The sequence below is a fragment of the Lissotriton helveticus genome, chromosome 8 (assembly GCF_964261635.1).
Source record: "Lissotriton helveticus chromosome 8, aLisHel1.1, whole genome shotgun sequence".
Taxonomy (NCBI): domain Eukaryota; kingdom Metazoa; phylum Chordata; class Amphibia; order Caudata; family Salamandridae; genus Lissotriton; species Lissotriton helveticus.
In genome coordinates this window covers 28,614,483-28,637,839 of record NC_136069.1, presented here as the reverse complement: position 1 = coordinate 28,637,839, position 23,357 = coordinate 28,614,483, and the positions used below count along the sequence as shown (strand labels likewise).

The window sequence follows — 23,357 nt, the reverse complement described above, 5'->3', positions numbered from 1 at the left end:
CTTAATTTGTTGGGTTCTATTATGGAGATACGAGGTGGACCACTTGAGGACATTGCCATCAAAACCGAAGCGGTCTTTGAGAGTTTTAAGTAGGGTGAAATGATTAACAGTATCAAAGGCCACGGAGAGGTCAAGGAGGATGAGGAGGGAGGATTCGCCTTTGTCTAAATAGTGATGAATGTCATCAGTAATGTTGAGCATTGCAGTTTCGGTGCTGCATCCCTTTCTGAAACCAGATTGGAAAACGTCAAGGAGATTGAATGAGTCGATGTGGTTATTCAATTGTGACAGGACACATTTTTCAAGGACTTTGGAGAGGAAGGGAAGGTTTGAGATAGGGCGCAATTTGTTTAAGTCATGACGGTCAGCAGCGGTGTTTTTGAGGATGGGCGTGATTTGACCTAGTTGAACGGAGGCAGGAACACTCCCAGTGGCAAAGGAGGAGTTGATAATGTTGGTCCATAGAGGGGCAATGATGTGCTTAAGTTCCTGAACCAAATGAGCGGGAAGAGGATCTTCGGTATGTGAGGATGATTTGAGTTCGGAGATGATGTTGAGCACAGCAGTTTCAGATATTGGACAGAATTCACTCCAAGAAGCATTGTTTTTTGACTGGGGGTCTGTATAATTGGAGTCAAACTGAGGGAAAGCGAGGAGGGGTTGAGAGGGAACAGGAGAATAGGGAGCAGTGGACAAAAGTACAGTTGGAATGCTAGGGATGAGGTGTTGGCCGAGGGGAGGGTGGAATGAGGGAGGAGTTGGTTGAGTGGGGTGGGGTGGAGAAGGATAGCTCTATCTTGTTGACTTTATTAGAAAAGAAGCTAGCAATTTCTTCGCACCTCTCAACAGAGGCTAATAGTTTTGGAGGGCCAGAGAAGGTTTGTTTTTTGACAATGTTAAAAGGTTCTCTGGGACGATTTCTAGCCTGGTCGAGTTAAGAACGAAGGATGGAGGCTTTTTCGTTGAAGATGTGCTTTTTGTAATTGGCCCTGGCATTTCTAAAGAGTACCAAGTTTGAAGAGGGAGGTTGATTACTCCAAGCACGTTCCGACTGCCTGAGGGCACGTCTTTCATTATTAAGGTCAGAGTTGAACCAGGATTTGGGTGGGATGTTTTTTTTTGTGGTTTTAGTTTAGTTGGGGCAATTTGGTCACAGGCTTCAAGGATAGAATTTTTGTAATGAACAGTTAGGTCGGCAGTGCTATGGGAGAGGGGGGGGGGAGTAGTAATCGAGTTTTAATTGTAGATTCCAACTCGCCAGGGGGAATGAGGTGAAGGGGTAGGACGAGTAATAGAGCTGTTCATGGTGAAGAGGATAAGGTGGTGATCGTATCGTTAAAGAGGATAACTGCAGGGTCCTCATTTTTATTCCAATGAAAATTATAGTTTCCTAGGAAGAGATTCCTGGAGTTAGAGAGCAATGCTTCAATAATGAGGTTAGACAGCTCCTCGGCAAAGGTGATAGAATTACTGCCAGGGTCCACTATGTTCTGTCTGTCAGTACTTTAAAAAGTACTTAAACCCTCATTCACGCAGGCAGACAGTGTGGCGGTTTATCTTGGTTCTCCGCCTTTGTTAGGTTCATGACAGCATCATCATCGGGTCTCTTTTTTGCAAACTGATTATGAGCTCACATTCCAGATGAAGGACTACGACAACATCAGAGACATCATAGGCGCAATCAATAAAGAAACCAGTAATGTTGTCAACTATGATGACCTCAGCTTTACGCAAGTTAGAGCAACTTCTTCCACTGTGCCTAGGCGAGTCCCCCTTCTGTTTCAGAAATTCTACAACCCATCTAGCATACTATTAATAAGGGTTCTGCATATAGTAGATACAGCCCCCCCTTTCCGATCACCGCCAGCACTATACCTTCCATAGTCCGTAATCGCTCCTGTAATCTGTAGGTATGTTGCCTAGAGTACGTTTCCCAACTGTATATATTTATACATCTGTAGTCTATTTATTTCTTACTCTGTTTGTAACCTAGGCAACGTTCTTATTTTATTGCCTTTAATCAAATCTTTCAGTTTATTGATCCAGATATTGACCCATGATAGCTACGCTTTAGCACGCCTCCTTCCGAAAGTGGTGTCTGTTGTTATTTTGCCCTTCTGCTCTGAACAGCAGGTCGCCCCTTCCCATACGACCTAGTGTTGCTTGCGTGACTGGGAGTAGTTTCGACCTACCAAACAAATAGTGCAGAAATTAACAAGTTATTTGCCTTCTCCGATAGCTCTCCCACGCCGCCATTGTCCGCCAGTTTCAATTCCCATCCACGCTGTGTGACGTCACTGGAGCCATAAAGCACGCCGTGGCATGCCGACATCAGTTCCCATTCTTTTTTTTGTTGCCCCTTTCAGACTAACAGAAGATACTAACTTACTAAGATAGGTGTGGATCACAAAAGTATCAATAGAATATTATTGCTACATGTATTAGTCATAATGTAATTAATAACTATTAGGGCTCCCGGTTTTCCGTTTTTTTTACATATAAATACAGACGGAAAAGTATTTTTCCTTTGTCTGTATTTATATGTAGAAACGGTAAAATAGGAGTAAATTTTGCCTCGCTACTGTGCTTCAGAGTTGGCGTGCTAGGCTCCTGTATAAAATGCTTAGAACACACTGCCCCCCTCCAGTGGCAAAAAGATAGTCTGCATAATCAACCTTCCCTTGCTGAGTAATCTGAAGTTGTACCTATACAACAACCTTGGAGGAGCGCCCAAGAAGCACCTGCAGCGAATTTTTGACTTAGGCATCACGTTGCATGGCAACAGCTCCCCTGTAAACAGCAGGCAATGTGGGGTCGTCAGACGCAGCAAACATCTTGAATCAGCCTTCTTCAATGCTGTTAATACAATTCATGACGTCTGCAGCTCCCACAATGTGTAATCTGAAAGGCTACCCCGAGGCACTATTCATCTGCGTGCGACAAATGTCACCTAATTGACTGCCGGTCAGGTCAGGCTTCAGGTCCTATTCCCCTCACCTTCCCCCCCCCCTGAACCCCCATCCCCCTGTTGTGTGTCAGCCCACGCCGAGACAGTTTCCCGGGTTGGCGACCGTTTTATTGCAGCCGCACTTCACAGATGATTGGCGTTTACGCTACAGGTTAAGTTCTGGGGTTGTACAGTGGGCAGGTGTGCCTATGTATTGTGGAGTGGGCGGCCTGCACTGGGACGAACAAGGAGGGTGTAAGGATCTTTGCCGGTCAGGTCACTAGGAGAGAAAGTCAAGTAATGAAATTCATGTCTGCTGTTACTCTTGGGACCCAAGGCAGTCCGGCATTTTCGTCATGAAGTACAGCATCAGCAAGATGCTATCTATATAGCAAGACGAAAGGCTAATAAAAAAAGGCCATTCACCTAGCCGCATCATTTTGTAGGCACCCGCATGCTGCATTACACAAATGGATAGTTTAAAAAAAGAAAATTGAAGCAGCAAAAAAGTGTTTTTGAGATGCACCAGCAGTAATTTACTTCTTCTTCCTCGACAAAGAAAATAAATGCTTTTTTTTTAAAAGACCACGAATGGGGGGGGGCCGGGCAGCAACAGGGAGCTAGTGGGAAGGGAGAACCATATGGGTGAGAGCAGGCGCGCAACACCCTTAGGGCACAAATGTCTTCAGGCCCCTCCACCCATCCCCCGTTGTGTGTGTCTGTCCGGGTTGAGACAGCTTCTCGGGCATACACACAGACAGGTCTTGAGCTTATCGCAGCTGCACCGGAGTGAATGGTCTTTAAAAGACCATTCACTTGTTAACGAGGTTTTGTAGTTTCTTCACCCCTACTTAGAGCCCCTGCATCTCCACTCTGCCTATTGCCCCACCCCCCTGAAATTTGTATTAGCACCCCCCTCCCCGAAATTTGACTCTAGTTGCGCCTCTGGATCAGGTTTAGGTTGATGTTTCAGCAGGGCTGGCTGTTCCTTTCATCCTTCTAGGGAGGGTTTAACTCCGCACCATGGTTGAGTTGCATTAGTAAGTGTGCCTGCTTGATTTTGCTCTTAAAGCCACTCAGTCATAAAAATGTCTCCTAATTTCACTGAAATTATGAAAATGTCACACATGTCAATCTGAAACCTTGGCAGCTATGGGTTAGTGCACTCCGTTTCCAGTAAAAACAATTGGGCTGACTTAAAGCCACGTTAGAGCTAATGTTTAGCATGTGGCTCACTCTGTCACAACCAGGATTTATGTCCTACAGCCTCCTTCCTGGGTTGGGGGAGCGTGCATTATGTAGTTTATTTCACTTGGGCCTGGGTTCTTGCGCTGGCAAAAGAAGATATAAATCATTATTGGTAGCCGAGTCAGCCGTGCCTTATCCGCGCTCGTTGCTGCTCAATTGGTAATAAGATAATTGCCATCTCCTGCTGACAGTGCTTGTACTACAATGGTAAAGTTTTTAGATGAATGTATTGTGTTGACCAATAACAACCAGGCGCATGCATTGTCAATTTATATAAATGTGGATAAATACTAGCTGTAGCATCATCTTTTGCTCGTCGCAAAAATAAATGTGGATAAATACAGATAAAATAGACAAAAAATAAATATGGATAAATACAGACGGAAATAGCAAAAAAATAAATACCATAAAACCGGGAGCCCTAATAACTATGTATAAAAGATGCATTTGTAAACAGCTGTAAGTAGGAATGAGAAGGAGTCTTGGTAGCTATGGGGAGGAGGGTGGATTGGAGAGGAATCTGCAGGTAGACTTTGTATCCACCAGTAAAAGAATTACCAAAAGTAGGTAACTTGTATTTCTGATGGATAAATCTACCGACAGATTCCACACCTTTTGAATAGAATTTCTAAGCAGCGACACACTTGGAGGTGTGAGCAAGGCGGACTAAACCAAACAGTCCCGTAGAACTGAGCGAGTTAAGTAACTATCCCTCCTTACTTCTGAATCCAAGCAGTAGTGTTTTGAAAGCTTGTGAATGGAGAACAAAGATGCTGCTTTACATATATCTGCTGTAGGAACACCTCAAGCTAGGGCAGACTAGGCGATGTAGCTCTAGCAGAAAGAGCATGAATACCTTTAGGTGGCTCTCTTTGAGCCATGGAGAAGCAGATTTTGATACAGAGGATGATCCCCCTTGAGAGTGTTGGTTTGTGAATCACTTTTCCTTTCACTTTCCCTTTGTATCCTATGAAGAGTTGATCATGGAGTCTGAATTCTTTGGTTCTATCAATATAGAAGCCGACTGCACGTTTCAGGTTAAGTCCCCGTAGTCTTTCTTCATCCTTCATAGAAGGAGGAGGAGGATAGAAGGTGGGAAGTGTAATGGATCGACATAAGTGGAATGGAGTAACCACTTAAGGGAGGAAGGCAGTTCTGATCCGTAATACCAGTTTGTCTGGAAAGAAGGTAGTAGAGAGTGGTTTTACAGTCAGCACTTGTAGTTCCATGATATGCCCTGCTGATGTGATGGCATACAACAATAACTGTTTTGAAGGATAACAACCTTAAGGAACAACTGTGAAGGGGTTCAATGGGAGAAAACATTTAAGAAAGTAAGAAGGGAGGTGGATCTTAGCTAGGCTGCAAGAAGGGCCCTCTCTAGAGAGGCTCTGCCGGCCGAACTTACAATCCAGCAGGCAACCGTCATACAGGGGGCTGGCCACCAACCCGGAAAGCCATCATACATACTGCAACCCGCCAGCCCACGCTGGCGAACTTTAGCTACCTCTGGAGCCCGCGGCACCGAGCAGTGTGTGGCATCCTACTGACATCTGGGTGAGGCCTAACCCACTCTGTGAGACTGTGTGCTTTGGTCGGTCCCAGAGTGGGCTGCCGCACTCCCCATAAAGGGTGAAGCCAGGAGACAGTTTGTGGCTGCTGCTTGCTATTTCCTCTGGGCTGTGCTCCCTCTGAAGAACACGCTTTAGTATGCGAACGGGCTGTAGCCAAGGCCCGTGGCTACCCTGCTCGTTGCGTGGCCCGGAGTGCAGTCGCAAGCCTGCACGTTTGGGGCGGGAAGAGATTCCTTATTGTGCCCCGTGTACATTGCGGCCCCCACTACTACATTGGCAGCTGCCGGCTGATGCCTGGGCTGGTCGGGCTGGTACCAGGCTGCATCAGTTGGTGGTGAGAATGGGGCTAGCTCCAGCATTTGTGGTGCATACCTCAAGCCTGGGCCTGAGACTGGCGGCACCTGGGCTTCCCACAGGTGGTAAGAGGGGCAGTGCGGGCCGCCGCTGGCACCACCGGTGCAGCGCTGCCTGCTTTGCAGCAGGGACTTCTGTGGCGGCCTCGCGTGACACACTGGCTGCGGGCACCTGGCCTTGGGGGCATCCCACCGGGACCTCGCTATCCCCATTTGCTGGGACAAAAAGACACTTTCTTCTGCAGCACTCTCTCAATTTTTCCCCCAAAACCAATATTTTGTTGTATTTTGACTAATGTCTTGGGCGCGTCAAGTGGAATCTACAAACCCTCGGTACCTTGAGAATCCTTAGGATGTTTGAAGTAACGGACACAAATTTGGTGTGAATACCTATTGTGGATAAAACGGTACGGGGTCTAAGCACGAACTACCCCAAGTAGCCAAAAATCGAAACCAAGGAGCTGCTGTTGGAGGGAGGAAAACCACACAGACAAGAGTTCGACCTCAAAATACCGACAAACGACACAGACGGGAGCCGGCACTCACCTGGAAATGCTGTGGTCCCACCATGGTTCTTGGGAGGACCTTGACTGACCAGGTGCCTGACAGCGGTAGTTCAGGGAAGGGACAGGTCATGGAGGGTACGGGCATAGAGGCTGACGCAGAGCCCATCAGTGACACATGGGGGGGCAGAGTGGGAACCATAACAATGGTGCACAGAATACTGCTTACAGGGTGAGCCCTAAAATCTTCTGGGTTTATTTTCTTTTAGAAGCAAGTCTTGATGGCCTAACTAAGGGCCTTATAATTGTGATGGGGGTTCAGGCAAAGAGAGGGTGAAGGGATGGGAAAAGAAATACAACTGTACATAGAAAGTAGAACATAGCTGGATACGATAGAGCTGGGAAGAACAGCCATAGATGAGAATTTGAGAAGAACTGGTTATCCAATCATGTTGAGATTTTTTTATTTTATCTGGTAAAAAGATACTCACGTTTTTCTTTAATCTGAGGAAACTGGAGGTCGAGCCATTAAGTCTCTGGAGCTAAGGAGGAGTCTGCAAGGCCTGAGCCTAAGAACAATAGGAGAAATGATTCCGTGAGATTTTGGTAAACTTTTTGAAGAATATGAGCCTATATGATAAATGGAGAACAAGAAAACATTTAAATTCCCAGGAAGGCTTGTAGCTGGCCTGTGTTACAGAACTAAACCAAACCCTTATGCCACACCCTCTGTTTGCCCCCAAAAGCCTCTGCTCCATGTACAGTCTGCGTGTTTTTAAAGTTTGCTTGAATATCTTTAAGGGTGTCTGTGTTTGTGTGTGTGTACATCTGTCTGTATTTGCAGTTGGCACAGTATGCCCAGACAGGGGTCCCTTGCTCACTTTGCCACTGGATTCAATGTTAGCCTGGCTGATGAAGGGTGTTAGCCCTAAACCGGTCCTAGGATGCTTGTTTCTGGTCCAGGGAACACCTGGCTTGGGCTGAACTGTTCTCATGAGGAACAGAGACAAGACTGATTTGCATATGGCTGGGTCTGAAATGGGGTGGCGAAACGAGCTAAAGAACGATGATGGATTCAACCTAAATCTAATAGTGACTGGGGGGGGTGAGTGTCTGAAAGGTTTCAGCGCTCCATCTATCACCTGCTTGTGTTTGCTATGTCTTTGCACCTGGCCTAGTCTGTCTGTCTCTGTATTTATGTCAGACCCCTGAGGGTTAAGACAAGGGCTGCCTAGGCTTTGGTCTGGAGGCAAGTATTGGAGTTTGATATTTTTGATGTAGGAGTGTTTGTAGCCAGCATCTGTTCATGTGCCTGTCCATCATGTCTTACGCTGCTTCTCTTGGTCATTTTAAGGTTTCTCCTGAGATTCGCCTGCAGGATCTTTTGTTTGTTCCTTTACTTGCTTATCATTCGAACAGGAAACTTCCCCACCAAATGGAAACATGCCTCCTTAGTTCCCATTCTGAAGAAGCCCAATCTGGACCCCGACCTTCCCAGCAATTACAGGCCCATCTCCCTTCTGCCTGCCCCAGCTAAGATCTTGGAAAAGCTGGTTCTTTCACAATTGGCGAACTTTATCGAGTCTAATGGACTTCTCCATGATTCCCAGCATGGCTTTAGGTCGGGCCACAGCACGGAGTCGGCCCTTATCGAAATGGCCGACTCTGTGAGGTGGACGCTTGACCAAGGGTCGAGGGCGGTGTTAGTGCTGCTGGATCTTTTAGCAGCATTCGACACCGTCTCTCATAAAATCCTGCTGGGAAGGCTGGAGGAGGTGGGGCTAGGCGGCTCTGTACTGAAATGGCTGTCATCCTATCTGTCTGAACGCACACAGCAAGTCTTCACCCCTCCTTTCACCTCCCCAGCTCGACCACTTAAATGGGGAGTCCCACAGGGCTCCTCCCTAAGCCCGCTTTTGTTCAATGTTTATTTCACCCCCCTAGCCAAGCTGATTGCTCAAACTGGGATCAAATCCACATCCTACGCCGATGACATTCAGCTACTTTTTACGTTCGACACCCCCGCCTCTGCCTTCGACCCACTGATATCCTGTCTCAGAGCTATTTCTGACTGGATGGATGCAAACTCCCTCCGTCTCAATGCAGGTAAAACGGAGATCCTGTTTTTTAACTCACCTTCTCCCCTGGACCCTAGCCTCTGGTGGCCAGAGGACCTGTGTCCAGCCCCCACGCCTAAAGACTCGGTGAGAAATCTGGGAGTACGCTGGGACAACCATCTCAGCTTTAGCAACCAGGTACAAACAGTTGCAGCCTCCTGCTTCGCTAAAATCAGAACAATCAAACGGCTCATCAATTACCTGCCGGAGGACTGCCGTAAGACTGTGATCCAGGCATTAATCATTTTCCATCTTGATTATGCCAATGCCCTCTACCTTGGCATCACAGCCGGCCTGTGCCGCAAGCTGCAGACAGTCCAAAACGCCGCCGCCCGGCTGGTGGAGAGAATTCCTGCCAGACATCACATCTGTCCTCATCTCCGTAAACTGCACTGGCTACCCATTGCGAAGAGATGCGTCTTTAAAGCAATGACGCTGGCTTTCCGGGCATCCAAAGGCAATGGATCGGCCCATCTGAAAAACACCCTACGTCCCTATGTTAAATCCAGGGCACTACGCTCCAACTCCTTACTTCTCCTAGAAACGCCCCGTTTTAAACGATCCCGGGCAGGCGGAAAAACCTTTGAGGTCTGTGCCACTCAACACTGGAACAAGCTCCCATTAGCTCTACGTAACTGCCAAGCAGAACCTACATTTTGCAAATCCCTGAAAACCCTCCTCTTTTCCTCCTAAACCTGGTATCCCGACGCTGTCCCTCCTGTTGTCAGAGTTCTCAGCGCCGGGCGGCCCCGTTGGGGCCGCTGCGCGCTTTATAAAAGACACAAATAAATAAATAAATTAGCCAGCACCTGTCGGTTTCACTTTTTTTCATTTTCCTTTCATAGAGCATGGACAAAGTACTGATTAATTGCTTTACTGGTGTCCTGCCATGGCTGAAGCTCAGATTCAGGTACTTTTTTTAAATCCTTGCTCCATCCTGTTTTTGTTGCTTCCTTGTTGTTGTTGCTTGCCAGTTGTTGCTTGCACAGCACGTCTCCTGCAGTTTGTTTCCCTCTGCCGTTCCAGTCACCGATGCTTGTTACATTTTAGTTGCACCTAGCTCAATATTTGATCTATGGAGTCTGAGGAAACTAGGCAAAACTAACATCTTGGTTGGAGTGAAATGCAAAATGGTCAGCTATAAGTGTTTTGCGTATTATTTTCTTTCTCTCTGCAGGTAGAAAAGCATGTGGCCACCTACATATACAGGCGATAGACCACAGACAAGGCAGTACAGAAAAGGCAGCTTTACTCCTACATTTCACTGTAGCCCTGAGTCATATCGTATACCAGTGGTAGCTGGTGAAATTTGAAAATAGCAGGATGGAAAAAAAATCAAGGTGAAATGCAGCGAGTAAGGAAACAAAACATAAACATATAACCTCAAAAAGAAGGATTGGCTTTGAGATTTCTGCCACAAAAGGTACTTTTGTGATACCATGTATCTACACCCAGCCAGTACAAGAAATAAGCAAGCATTACACGCACAACTTAGCTCATCCATAAATTCACGAAGAGCTGCATTAATTTCATTAGAACATTAAACCAGTTGCACCTTCAATGGGGGGGGGGCTGTTTAATTGAATTACTTTAGAAAAACTGCATTATATCAATCTAGTCACTGAAAGTGTGGTTGCATCATTTAGTGTCAAAAATGCTAACTAGTGTGTTTTTCTAAGTCGCTTGAAGAATTTACTGGAAGTTTCTGATGGCCATGAAGGCTGCATCACAACAAAAAGCGGGCAGTCTGCCATCTATTAAACATTGCAGAGGGACCGTTGCAAGACAAATGTTTCTCACCGCCCGCGTGACATAGGGTCTGACTGCCTCATGCCAAAGCCCGTAAAGACTGAATTTCATCAGTCTTAGTGGGGTCACTGCTGCAGCAGCTCTCTCTTGACAATCAAGAAAGTAAAAAAATCAGAGATGGACAGTGGAAAAGATAGCCCTATCAGCGACAATGACTGAAAGATCGAGACATGCCAGCGCAATGTGACCTGGAATCCGGGTCGGGCCCACAGAGCATCTATTCTACATTCATAGGGACGTAACTACCGACCTTTCTCTTTTTTTCTTTCCTTATATGACATGTACTGTGCATTGATGCCTGCCTTACCGGCAGCTGGGAGTTCCTTCCTGTTGTGTAAACTTTGTCCAGCCACCCAGCTTCCACCAGATGGGAAGTGCCAAGCCCGAGTGATTTCCCCTCAAGGATGATTCCTCTGTTGTGTCTTTCAGTTGGCCACAGGTGGACGTGTTTTGGTTGTGTGGGGTCCATCCAGGTTGGGTGGCTGTAGAGGGTGTTCGTTGGGGAACTCTGGGACTAGTTATTTGGCACTTCTAGATCCAGACCAGCCCCAACACGACACTCTGAGAATCCCTCGTCTACAGTCCCGCCCGGCTCGGACAACCTTTGCCACCACCATCACCGACTTCATCGCACCCCACACCATCGCCTCACTGAACTATATACTCATGGGAGACGTGAACTTCCACCTCAACAACATCAGTGACCTCAGCTCCACCATCCTCTATTATGTCTTTCAGTTGGCCACAGGTGGCATAATTTTGGTTGTGGGGGGTCAATCCAGGTTGTGTGGCTGTTGAGGGTGTGGGGTGGGGAACTCTGGGACTAGTTAGTTGGCTCTTCCAGATCCAGACCAGCCCCAACGCCACACTCCGAGGAACCCTTGTCTACAGACCCCCTGGCCCTGGAGGAGGGATTGACTCGTCATAATGACACTATGACGATGAGGTCACATGACATAACACATACGACATGATGCTTGGAGTGTCAGAAAAGACGTTTAAAAAAGATAAATTATATAAAAGAAGCAAAATCATGTTCAGGATTGCTGCTTGTGTGGAAGGAGTTCTGGTCCCCAAGGATAAGTGCCAGTGGCACCCACCGGAACACATTAAGCACTGTGGATGGCTTTAGCTGCGCTGCAAGAGCGTACTGCACCCCCTGGATCCAGGTGCAAGGGGCCCAGGAGTGAGTGGTGGGAGTGTATGTCTGATGGCAGCTCACTGATTAGTCACCTACATCACTAGTTTCAGGAATCCTGAAAACAGCAAAAGGTAACGGAACCACGAGAGGTTGGATACAGCACTTGCTGTTTGTGTATTTAAAGTCTCTAAGCAGCGCAGCCAAATAGATCCAGTGCCACATGTCACAGTGTGTCTTCAATAGAGGCTGGGCTCGGCCGGACTTGTTTTTGCCATGCGAAGTTGCAGCAGAAACAATGAACCAAAGAATTGAATCTCAGATTTGGCCACTCTGGGTCACCGTAGCACAGCTGTCAAGTTTTCAGATTGCTTATGTGTGACATTTCCATGGTTTCAGGGCACTTATGAGTGACACTCAATTGCCCAATGTGTAACACTTGGAGTGACACTTTCTCATGAGTAAAACCAAGTAATAAAGTTCAAGGAAACAGATATATAGCAGAAATGAAACCCTTTGGAGGAATGAAAAAGCTCTAAAGCTAAATGTAAACTGGTGCAAGAACATAGAAATAGAAGGTTAATGTTTGCATTACAAAACTAAATCTCTGTAGCCTTTTAGTGTGTAAAATACAATTTTAAAACTAAGCGCATCTTCATCGTGCCTTCAGTTGCAGGCTGCCACCTTTTACCTCTATAATACAGAAGCCACTAGAACCCACTGGGCCAACCAAGGCTCAATTCAGTTTCTCTCTGGTTCCACACAAAATCTCTGCAGTGATTGCATTAACAAAGTGACGTTTGAGATCGGTAACATAAAAGAACGCATTTATCATTCATTTCTTTAACGTGGGGTTTATCATCTTTCATTTAGTTGTGCGCTTATTGTGTATGTAGTTTCTCAATGATGAAAGGTCTACAAAGAAGTTATAGATTCTTTTTTCCTTGTTTCTGTTTTGTTGTGACACCTAGACTGCATTGGATGCTCCAGCTGTCAGCGCTAAAGCCCATTTATGCCTAATGACTGCTGCAGTTTGATATTCACTAGCTAGTCAAGGCTGGCTTTAGTGCAGGGTATCTGAGCAGCATATTTCATGGGAGGCTCACAGCCTGGCTCAGGGTTTTACTTGCATGGAGCTGGAAATTGCAAACATCATTCAAGGCAATGAACACATCAATACCATTCATTCGTTCTGTGAAATAAGTTGAACCTGGGGACGCTTTTGCCTCTAAATTAAGGAAAACAAGCCTGCCATAGACTTCATTTGTGCTTAGACTGTAACAGGGCAAAATGGACAGGGTCGAACTTTAAAAAATGAACCGGCATTTGAACTGGGACAGGTGAAGAGGGACACAGACGAGGAGGAGAGGAGGGAGGGGAGAGGCTGCACAGGAGAGGTGAAGGGTCCGCAGCCGGGGGGGGGCTATTGCTCGAAGAGTGGGGGGGGGTGAAGGGACCGCAGCCCGGAGGGGCCATGGCTTGAAGGCGGGTGAGGGGGCACCAGCCCGGGGGGGCCATGGCTTGAAGGAGGGTGGGGAGGTTGAAGGGGCCGGAGCCCGGGGGGGCATGGCTTGAAGGAGGGGGTGAGGGGGCTGCAGCCCGGGAGGGGCCATGGCTTGAAGGGGGGATGAGGGGGCCATGGCTCAAAAGGGGGGTGAGGGGGCCGTAGCCCGGGGGGGCATGGCTTGAAGGGGTGGAGAAGAGGCCGCAGCCCAGGAGGGGTCATGGCTTGAAGGGGGGATGAAGGGTCCGCAGCCCGGGAGGGCCCATGGCTTGAAGGGGGGGTGAAGGATCCTCAGCCCGGGGGCGGGGGGGCATGGCTTGAAGGGGGGTGCAGAGTTCAGGTTGTCCTCAGCGGGGGGGGGGGGTCTGTAGACTCTACCTGCGCAGACACCTGCTCAGAGCCCTCTCTCCCTCGGCCTGGGACGGTGAAGAAGACAATCCGATGCCGGGGGTGACGTCCGGGGTCAGGGGTCAGAGGGTGAAGGTCACTGCACAGACAGAGGATCCTTCCACCCCTACAGCTGCTGGAGACGAGGAAGAGGCCGGAAGTGACCTCATTCACTGCTGGTGCTGTCTCTGCCCTCGCCAACCGGAAGAGGAAATCACCTGACTTCCGGCCTGAGAGTAACTGTAAGAGACAACGGACTAAGCAGTAGTAGAGGCTGCAGTGACCCTGACCAGGCCTCGAAGCTGAAACCAGCTGAAGGAGGAGAAGAGACCGAACTCCCCCCCACCCCCCGAGGGGAGAGGATGAGGGGGGAGAGGTTAACACCCCCCAACACTCACTCATGTGTATGTCAGGAGAGGGAAATGTGTGTCTGTCCTGAGCCCCCCGCCACACTCACCCCTGTGTATGTCAAGGGGAAGGAGATGTGTGTCCGTCTGTCCTAAGCCCCCAACAATCACCCCATGTATGTCAGGGGGAGGGAGATGTGTGTCTGTCCTAAGCCCCCCAACACTCACCCCGTGTATGTCAGGGGGAGGGAGATGTGAGTCTGTCCTAAGCCCCCAACACTCACACCTGTGCAGGTCAGGGGGAAGGAGATATGTGTCTGTCCTAAGCCCCCCACCCCCCCCACCACTCACCCATGTGCATGTCAGGGAGGGAGATGTGTGTCTGTCCTGCCCCCGACACTCATCCCTGTGTATGTCAGGGGGAGGGAGATGTGTGTCTGTCCTGAGCCCCCAGCACTCACCCCTGTGTATGTCAGGGGAAGGAGATGTGTGTCCGTCTGTCCTAAGCCCCCCAACACTCACCCATGTGCATGTCAGGCGAAGGAGATGTGTGTCTGTTCCAAGCCCCCCGGCCTTTCAGAGCAGCTCTGAGGGGAGCAGCAAAGCTCAGCAGCACCAGTGACAGCGGCAGATCCGGGACTCCCCAGAGGGGACGAGTGAGGGAGAAGGAATAGTAGAAACATGGATAGAGTGCATTGGACCAGGAATGGGAATGACTAGAGCGCTGCTGCCAGAACGTCTAGTCTCGAGGCAGTGCATCACTGACCCCTGTGCAGCGACACGACTGCAGTCCAGCCAAGTACCATGCATCAGGGGTCAGACTAACGCCTTCTAGTGCGGGTGTCCGCATAACTACACTAAAATGCATTAGTCATGCATTATAGCTCCTGAACCCTCTACCTAGCAAAATATACTACATTGTACCTGGAAGGGAAATGACAAGAGTGCTGGTGCAAGGGCTTAAAACATGAGAAAGAAGGGAAAAGTTATTTCTAAATAATATTTATGTATTCAAATGTAAGTAAAGCCATAAGAAAAACAGGCCTGAGCACACCGCATGCCATAGGATTAGATTGGGATGGCTCTATTGCGACCACCCATCAATATCTTTCTCTTTGACAATTACAAGTACTTTTAAAACCCCTGAAAAAGTCCAATGTTTTGGACGAAATGCGTTGTCTGTTGTCTGCTGTATTTACAGTTTTAATATGAATATGATCGAACATTACAAAAAGATTTGAACACATCAGCAAAAATCATTGGGAATTGATTGGTCATTCTGACTTTGTGATATTTCATCTTTAAATATTGTATGGTGCACCTCCAAATTATGTTATAATTTGTATAGTCCACACAGGACTGCATCTGGGCAGTGGGTGCTTAGAGTGTGTGCACACTGCCAGGTACATGGCGCTTTTCTTGTTCTAGGTGAGGAATTTTGGGGGGCCACGGGATAGGTGCAATCCTCTGTTTGGGTTCCACTGTCTTGTTCAGTTTATTTGTTACTTATTAATACATGTTGTGCAACAGAATAAACATGAACTCTTGATTTATACTTTTAACCTTGAACATTCCTGGATTAATGTCTAATTTCACCACTTTTTTAACTGCATATATGTGTATCACCTTGTTTCACGAGCACTATGTGTCCCCCCTACACAGCAAGCACTTATTGTTTAATTTATATTGATTTATTGATGCTACTGCTAATGAATTATAAGAAGATTAGAAATACATAATTATTTTGTAATATCATTGACCATATTTTTCTTTAATTCATTTATATACACAATACATTTGCCTTAAGTATTGTGTGAATAAAAAGGTTGTTTCTTTTTAACGATACTTTCCTGGACTCAGTGCAAATGCTACTAACTAAAGCAGCCAGCAGGTTTTTAATCGGCTTTCTATCAGTGCCTGAGGTGGTCCCACAGCCTGACAGAGGCAAAATAAGTGGGTTATTAGTAACACTGTGATCTGAGCAGGGAGGAGTCGTGAGCTTTTTGCTGTTGTTTTTGTTTTTCATATAGTTATATAGAGGCAAATCGCCTGGCTTCAACTCCAGATGAAGCCTGCCTCCAGTTCTCCAAGCAGACCAAGTGGCGCTGAGTTCAAAAAGTAGATATAGCCTGTGAATTCCTTTCAAATCTCCATACAAAATGTGTAATGTAATCGGTATCCGATATGACGCGTTCGGATGCCCTTGTGCTGAGTTTGTGCTATGTAAAACTGCCAAAAATAAAATGTAGGTTCTGCCTGACACCCACATCCTCGTCTTATCCTAAAAGAAATAAGGACAAAGAATTAACCTTTGATGTGAAAAACATATACTCATCATGTGGCTAAATTGCACAGCGTGAAACTGGAAATTCTGGGACCAGTGCGGCTTCCCTGTCTGACCAAATTGTGTGATCCTAGACATAGGGTTTATTTCACCAAGCCTCCTTTTTGTTCATTATCCTGTATTGCAGCACCTTCAAATACATGACCCTCAGATGTGCACCATACTTAAAACTGTGCTTGTGTTGGATGTAAAAGACTATCATGTTACTCCAGCTTTGATAAGAATCTATGCCACATATAGGGTACACATGACAACTGACTTCCCTCTTAACCCACTAAAGGAAATGGCCCCAGGTCAGGGGCAAGAATGTTTCTCAGTTCATGTTTAAAAACTCTTACTTTTTAATAAATACTTCTCAATGCAGGGATATAATCTGACATAACTTGAAACACTTCTAAGTGTTAAAGAAATATCATAACATGATATGGTTTGCTTGATTTACATGCTAAATATTTTCATGGCTCGGCTCATGCACAGGCTCAGGGAGTCAGAGCCAAACCTTGGCTTGGCTAGACCTGTTAATGAGTTGACTTGCCCATACTCTAATGAATGACACAGAGAGTGACGTGTGCCTGCCGTTCAATGCAACAAAGCCACCAGCAGCTAACAACCAGGGAGAGATGGCCTTACGGTGGAGCAGTATTGTGACACCGGACTGCTGCCAGACCAGAAGTTAAGTCGAAGAGCAGGCTTCTTCCTGGCAAGCATAAGTCTCAGGCTGCCTACAGTCAGCACAGTATGGTACACCACAGTCTGCAGCAAAATGATTATTTAATGGAGTGATAAGTGTTGTGTCCTAGTGGACACAGTCTAGTTGTTTAAAGTGTAAGCCTACACTAAACACCCACCCACCACTGATGTCACGAGGCACATGACACAGTCAATAAAAGGAGCCGAGCGCACGTGCTCGTGGCTCACTAACCCACCATAAGCTCTGTGTCTGGGCCCAGAACACAACAATAAGTGCAGAGGATAATGGTGCTAGCGGAGAACTGGCATGATTGTGATACCTCAAATACCTCTAACCCTTCTACGGCCCTAGAATAGTCCAATTAACAGTCTAATATTTCCAGAATCAAAACATTTAAATTTTCATTCTTAACAAAATCATTGTTGTTATTCATTGATCTGATTCTGCTAACAAGCATTGGCGGCACCAAATAGTCTGGCTTGTTTTAGGCATATGTTCATTGCTGTGTGATATTTCTGGATACAGTTACCGAAAACTCAGAGGCACTCAAACACTGTCCCTTGCTTTGATTTACTCATGAGAAGTGTCACTCAAAGAGTCATACATTTGGCAGTTGTATGTCACTCATGGCCGCACTGAAACCATAGAAATGCCATACGTGAGCAATCTGAAAGCTTGATAGCCATGCATCACTCACTGAGCGTCAACATTACTAAAGACTGGAGGGCTGAGTAGTGTGTGTGAGCGGGTTCAAATGTCCCTTCGTGAATGCTTGTGAGACCTGCATTGATGCGTACTCTACAGGTGTCTTTCCAGTAGTAACCAGTCCTCTACTTGGGGGGCTCAACCTTATCATCCAAAATCGACGCAGTCTGTGCTTAGCTTGTATAATTAACACACCCATCAATGGGTTTATGGAAGAGTTTAACATACTCCAAAAGCATTCTCAAGGGAGCGCAATCTACCGTCGCACTTACTTTCTTTACCTTAGTCTGCGATACCCTCACAGAGTATAGCCAACTGGGGGTACGCTCCCATGCCCATTAATAGACACCAACTGTGTCGCTCATACCACACTCACACTGGGAAGACCCACCTGGGTGATTCTATGTAAGAAACTGGGGCAGCAGTATAGTCTATTCAGAAATTTTAAATGAAGCAGTTAATACTATAGTTTACTTATTTAGTTTGAGATCAGTATTATTTCCACACTTCAGATTTAATATCCTTCACAAATCCAATTCTCATGTTTTTACGGGCCTTGGTAATAGCTGTACCACAGTATTCATAACATTTAGAAATTCAATCTCTACCTCCAGGTTTCATAATAATTTGAGTGAGTAAAGACACTCTATAGGTTTGTCATGGAAAGAGAGCCATATGGCAGTTATCTCCTTGGTTTCTTTAGATTGTTCTAGTATTTGTTGTTTATGTACAGCTGGCCTAGTCTCACTAGGCCAGCCTTTTCTAGTCTAGATTTAATGGCCTTATCCAGTGTTAAAGAAGGTGCAGAATTGTTAAGGAGCGGGTTGGTCAGCCAGTATACTTTATAATGGCCTACACGTCATATTAGTGCTGTGAACGGTTTGTATAAGCTGTAATGGTTTAGGTAGCTTAATTGAAACACTGTTTTTAAAGTCTTCACATCTACCTGGTTACCTTTTATACGAAAGATGGAGCGCACTATACGTGGATCCAACCACACATAGCTGGACTGTGCTGCCTGATATTATCTCTCCAAGTCAGGGACAGCAAACCCCCTTTATCATATGGCATTAGGACAAATCCCCTGTTCAGTCTAGGGCTTTGTTCTCCCCAAATAAACATTAGCTTAACAAAAAAGTATTAAACTAAGAAGAACAGGCATGTGGTTTAATAGGTACACAAATCTGGGCAGGATTAATCAATCAATCAATCAAACATTTGTAAAGCACCCTACTCACCCAAGAGGGTCTCATGGCGCTAGAGGTAGAGGAGATAATGCATCTACTGAGCAAACAGTCAGGTTTTGAGGAGTCTCCTGAAGGTCAGCAGGTCCTGGGTCTGCCGCAGGTGGATGGGGAGGGTGTTCCATGTCTTGGCGGCGAGGTGGGAGAATGTTCTGCTGCCGGTGGTCATTCGGCGGATGCGCGGACACTGGCGAGGGTGAAGTCAGTGGAGCAAAGCTGGCGGTTCGGGGTGTAGAAGGAGAGTCGTTTGTTGAGGTAGGCTGGTCCGGCGTTGTGGAGAGCCTTGTGAGCGTGGGTAAGGAGTTTGAAGGTGATCCTCTTGTTGACCGGGAGCCAGTGCAGGTCTTTCAGTTGGGTGGTAATGTGGCTGTGGCGATGGATTCCGAGGATGAGGCGTGCGGAGGTGTTTTGTATGCGTTAGAGTCATTTCTTAAGTTTGGCCATGGTTCCCGCATAGAGGGCGTTGCCGTAGTCCGGTCTGCTGCTGACGAGGGCTTGGGTGACCGTCCTTCTGGTTTCGGGGGGAATCCATCTGTAGATTCTGCAGAGCATGTGGAGGATTTTGAAGCAGGAGGAGGAAACAGAGTTGACTCGTTAAGTCCAGGATGAACCCCAGGTTGCGTGCGTGGTTGGTGGGTGTTGGGGCAGCTCCCAGCGTGGTCGGTCACCAGGAGTCATCCCATGCGCATGGGTTGGAGCCGAGGATGAGGACCTCTGTTTTGTCAGAGTTTAGTTTCAGATGGCTGGTCTTCATCCACGCTTTGATGGCCTTAATTCCCTCGTGTAGGTTGAATTTGGCGGTGGCTGGGTCCTTGAAGAGGGAGAGGATCAGCCGGGCGTCGTCGGCATATGAGATGATGTTGAGGTGGTGAGCTCGGACGATGTTGGCAAGCGGTGCCATGTAGATGTTGACAAGGGTCGGACTCAGGGATGATCCTTGGGGTACGCCGCAGGTGTTCGTGGTGGCTTCAGTTTGGAAAGGGGGAGGCGGACTCTGGGTTCTGCCAGTGAGGAAGGAGGTGATCCAGTTCAGGGTTTTGTCACGTATCCCCGCATTGTGGAGGCGTGTGCGCAGGGTGTGGTGGCAGACGGTGTCGAAAGCCGCCAAGAGGTCTAGGAGGATGAGGGCCGCTGTTTTGCCGTTGTCCAGGAGGGTCCTGATGTCATCAGTGGCAGCGATAAGACGGTTTTGGTGCTGTGGTTGCTGCAGAAGCCCGATTGGGAGGAGTCCAGTATGCTGTTCTCCTCCAGGAAGTGGGTCAGTTGTCGGTTTGCAGTCTTCTCAATGACTTTCTCCGGGAATGGGAGCAGGGAGAAAGTTTTAGATCCGCTTTGGATTTTTTGAGTAGGGCATTGATTTCAGCGTGTTTCCAGCTCTCCGGGAAGGTTGCGGTTTTGAAGGAGCTGTTGATGATGGAGTTTGCTTTGTTGAAGATGTGGTGTGGGCAGCGGTCAGAGGGTGAACTGGAGTGGATGGTGTTCATGATTTTGATGGTGTCTTCATCGTTGACATTGTTCCAGGAGAGCAGGAGGTTGGTGTGTTTGGAGGGCGTTGAGTCAGGGGTGTCGGTGACTGTCGACGGAGTCTGGATGCCGAAGCTGTTGTGGATGTCTGCGATCTTGCTGTGGTAGAAGGTGGCCAGGGAGTTGCAGAGTTCTTGTGACAGTGGGATGTCGTTGGACCTGGAGTTGGGGGAGGTAAGTTCTTTCACGATGCTGAAGAGCTCTTTGCTGTTGTGTGTGATGTTGTTGATGCGTTCCTTGAAGAAGGTCTTTTTGGCGGCTCAGATGAGTTGGTGGTGCTTGCGTCTGGCGTCCTTGAGGGCTGCGTGGTTTTCTAGTGTCTGGTCTTGGTGCCACTGCTTCTCGAGTCTTCGGCAGGTTTCCTTGGAAATCTGGAGGTCAGTGTTAAACCAGATGGCTCTTGTGTCGGTGCGCCTGTTTGAGGTTTTCCTGAACGGGGTATGGGTGTTGGCGCAGTTGTCGATCCATTGTCTGAAGTTGTGGGCCACTTTGTTGGTGTCCGAGGGCTCGGATGGGGGGTATCAGGCGAGGGTGGTGAGGAGCTGGTCTTCAGTGACTTTGTTCCAGCTGTGGTGTGGGATTCGTTGCGGTTGGCTGTGCGCGGTGTGTTTCTCGACGGAGAACTGGATGCAGTGGTGGTCGGTCCACTGGAGTTCGGTCATGTGACTGATGTTGACGTGATTGCCGGTGGAGAAAATGGGGTCGAGCGTGTATCCGGCACAGTGCGTGGGAGTTGTGATGAGCTGTATGACTCCGAGGTTGGCGAGGTTGGCGAGGTTGGCGATGTTGGCGATCAGGGTTGTGGAGTTGTTGTCGTAGGCGTTCTCGAGGTGGAAGTTCAGGTCTCCGAGGAGAATGAAGTCTGTAGAGGTGAGGGCATGCTTGCTGATGAGGTCAGCGATGGAGTTGCTGAACTGTGGTCGGGGCCTGGGGGTTTGTGGACAAGGGTTCCTCTGAGGGTGGTGTTGTGATCGACGTGGATCTGGAAGTTTAGGTGTTCGGCCATGCTGAGGAAATCTTTGGTGTTGGACGAAATTCTGATGGTGTTCCTGTGGACAATGGAGATTCATCCTCCCGGTTTGTTGTTGTTTCGGTCCCTGTGGGTGATCTTGTAGCTGTCCTGGATGGCTATGGCTATGTCGGGCACCGAGGAGGCGTTCATCCAGGTCTCCGTCAGGAAGGCGACGTCCGAGGAGGAAGAATCAAGAAGGTCCTAGACTTCGACGGCGTGCTTGTGGACTGAGCGGGTGTTGAGTAATATGCATCTGAGATTGGTGTGGCCTGCTTTGTTGGGATTGGCAGGACGTGCTGGATTGCGCTTGCTGGTGTAGCTGCAGTTTCAGCAGATGACGGGTCCGTGGGTGAGCTTCGGGGTGGCCTGGAAGCAGGTGGAGTTTCACCCAGCGTTGAGTGCGTGGAGGGCGTTGCCGTCGTATCGGCATCGGGTGTTGTGGTGCTCGCGGGTGCCAGGGGGTCTGGCGCTGGGTGCGGTCCTGGCAAGGACGGTTACTGACAGGCTTGCGTTGAGCGCCTTTGGCGCAACCGTGCAGCGGTCTCCATTAGGTAGAGGCAGGGGAGGGAGGACCAGCTGGGAGGCGGTAGCAGCATGGGCGGGAAGCCGAGGGCAAAAGGACGTGGGAACCCAGAGAGGAGTCAGCGGGGTACAAAAAAAAATGCAATCAGGACAGAAATCAAAACGAAACGAAATACAATCCAGAGAAGGGGAAACACAGTGTCACAATAAAAGCAGGAAAAAACAGTACCGGCAACAGGCACCAGCAAGGTGCAGACTCCTACCGAACATAATGTCATTTGCATAAAGTGATGATAAAACATCTATTTGGGAAGGCAATACCCCTGTGTTGATGGCTCTTCTGAAGTCATGTTGCTAAACACTCCATGGCCAGAGGTCGGAGGGGGCATCCCCTCGTGTACCTCTATACACTGGAAATGGCATGAAGTAAGTCCATTGGCAACACAGCTCCTCATTACTGTGTTGAGTCAGTTTGCAATGATCCAAGCTAGACTTTTATTATCAAGAGTCCATAGAGATAGTCGTCTGCATGATGGGCATCTTTGCCAGGATTCATAATTGCGATGATCATGGGCTCTCTAGCAGCGGGGGGCAGTGTTTCCATTGATTCTTGATAGGTCACCTACCCTTGACACAAGAATGGTCTTAAATACCTTATCAATTTCTCCAGTAAGACTGTCCAATCCAGAGGCTTTGTTACCAGATAAGCTATCAAAGGCCAATGAGATTTTCTGTGCATCAATTGGCTCCTGGTGATGGGCCTTAGCTACTCTTTCAATTCATCCCAAGGTAATCTAGGACCATTTCCCCCAGCTACTGCACAGAAAACACATCTTATTGAGTGAATAATATGTCAAAAGATGCTGGCATAATATAAACAAAAGGAGAGAGTGAAGGGATTTTATCCACCGAAGTGGACGGAACAATACTCCTGGTCCCCTGGGTTAGGTATCTAAATTAACAAAAAAAGGAGTACCACCTGAAAAGATGCTCAACAGAGCGATATCGGCGGGATGATTCGATTTCAGAAAGAAGAGAGTCCTTCTTTGGCTTTTAATAACCCCTCACTCACCGACCTGGTCGGTGACATGCTTCATCATCGGGGCCACCTCGATGGCCGAGTGCCATCAAGGTGTGCTACAACACCTGAACTACAGTGGAGCTGGTATGTGGGTGAAGAGTGTAGAAAAAAGAGTGGGTGTGTTAAAAATTGTCCTGGTATGGCTTATTTTAGAAAAAACTTTATTCTTAAGACTACTGGACAATGTTAAAATATGTGTGTAGATACAATAACAGGTATAATTATGACCAAGTGTATCTGGATTATATGTGGAGGGTCTACATGTTTCAAACCGTAATGGGAATTACCGGTTTTTCTTCAGGACCAA

General features: G+C 47.7%; 1 protein-coding gene across 5 annotated transcripts in view; it reads right to left on the bottom strand.

Annotated features, from left to right (window-relative positions):
* Positions 1 to 23,357, bottom strand: part of LOC144772264 (uncharacterized) — a 1,157,681-nt gene that overhangs the window by 19,281 nt on the left and 1,115,043 nt on the right. For all 5 annotated transcript variants that reach the window (XM_078656489.1, XM_078656491.1, XM_078656487.1 and 2 more), the window contains exon 2: positions 7,117 to 7,194. The gene's annotated coding sequence lies outside the window, so the exon portion shown is untranslated. The remainder of the gene's footprint in view (positions 1 to 7,116; positions 7,195 to 23,357) is intronic.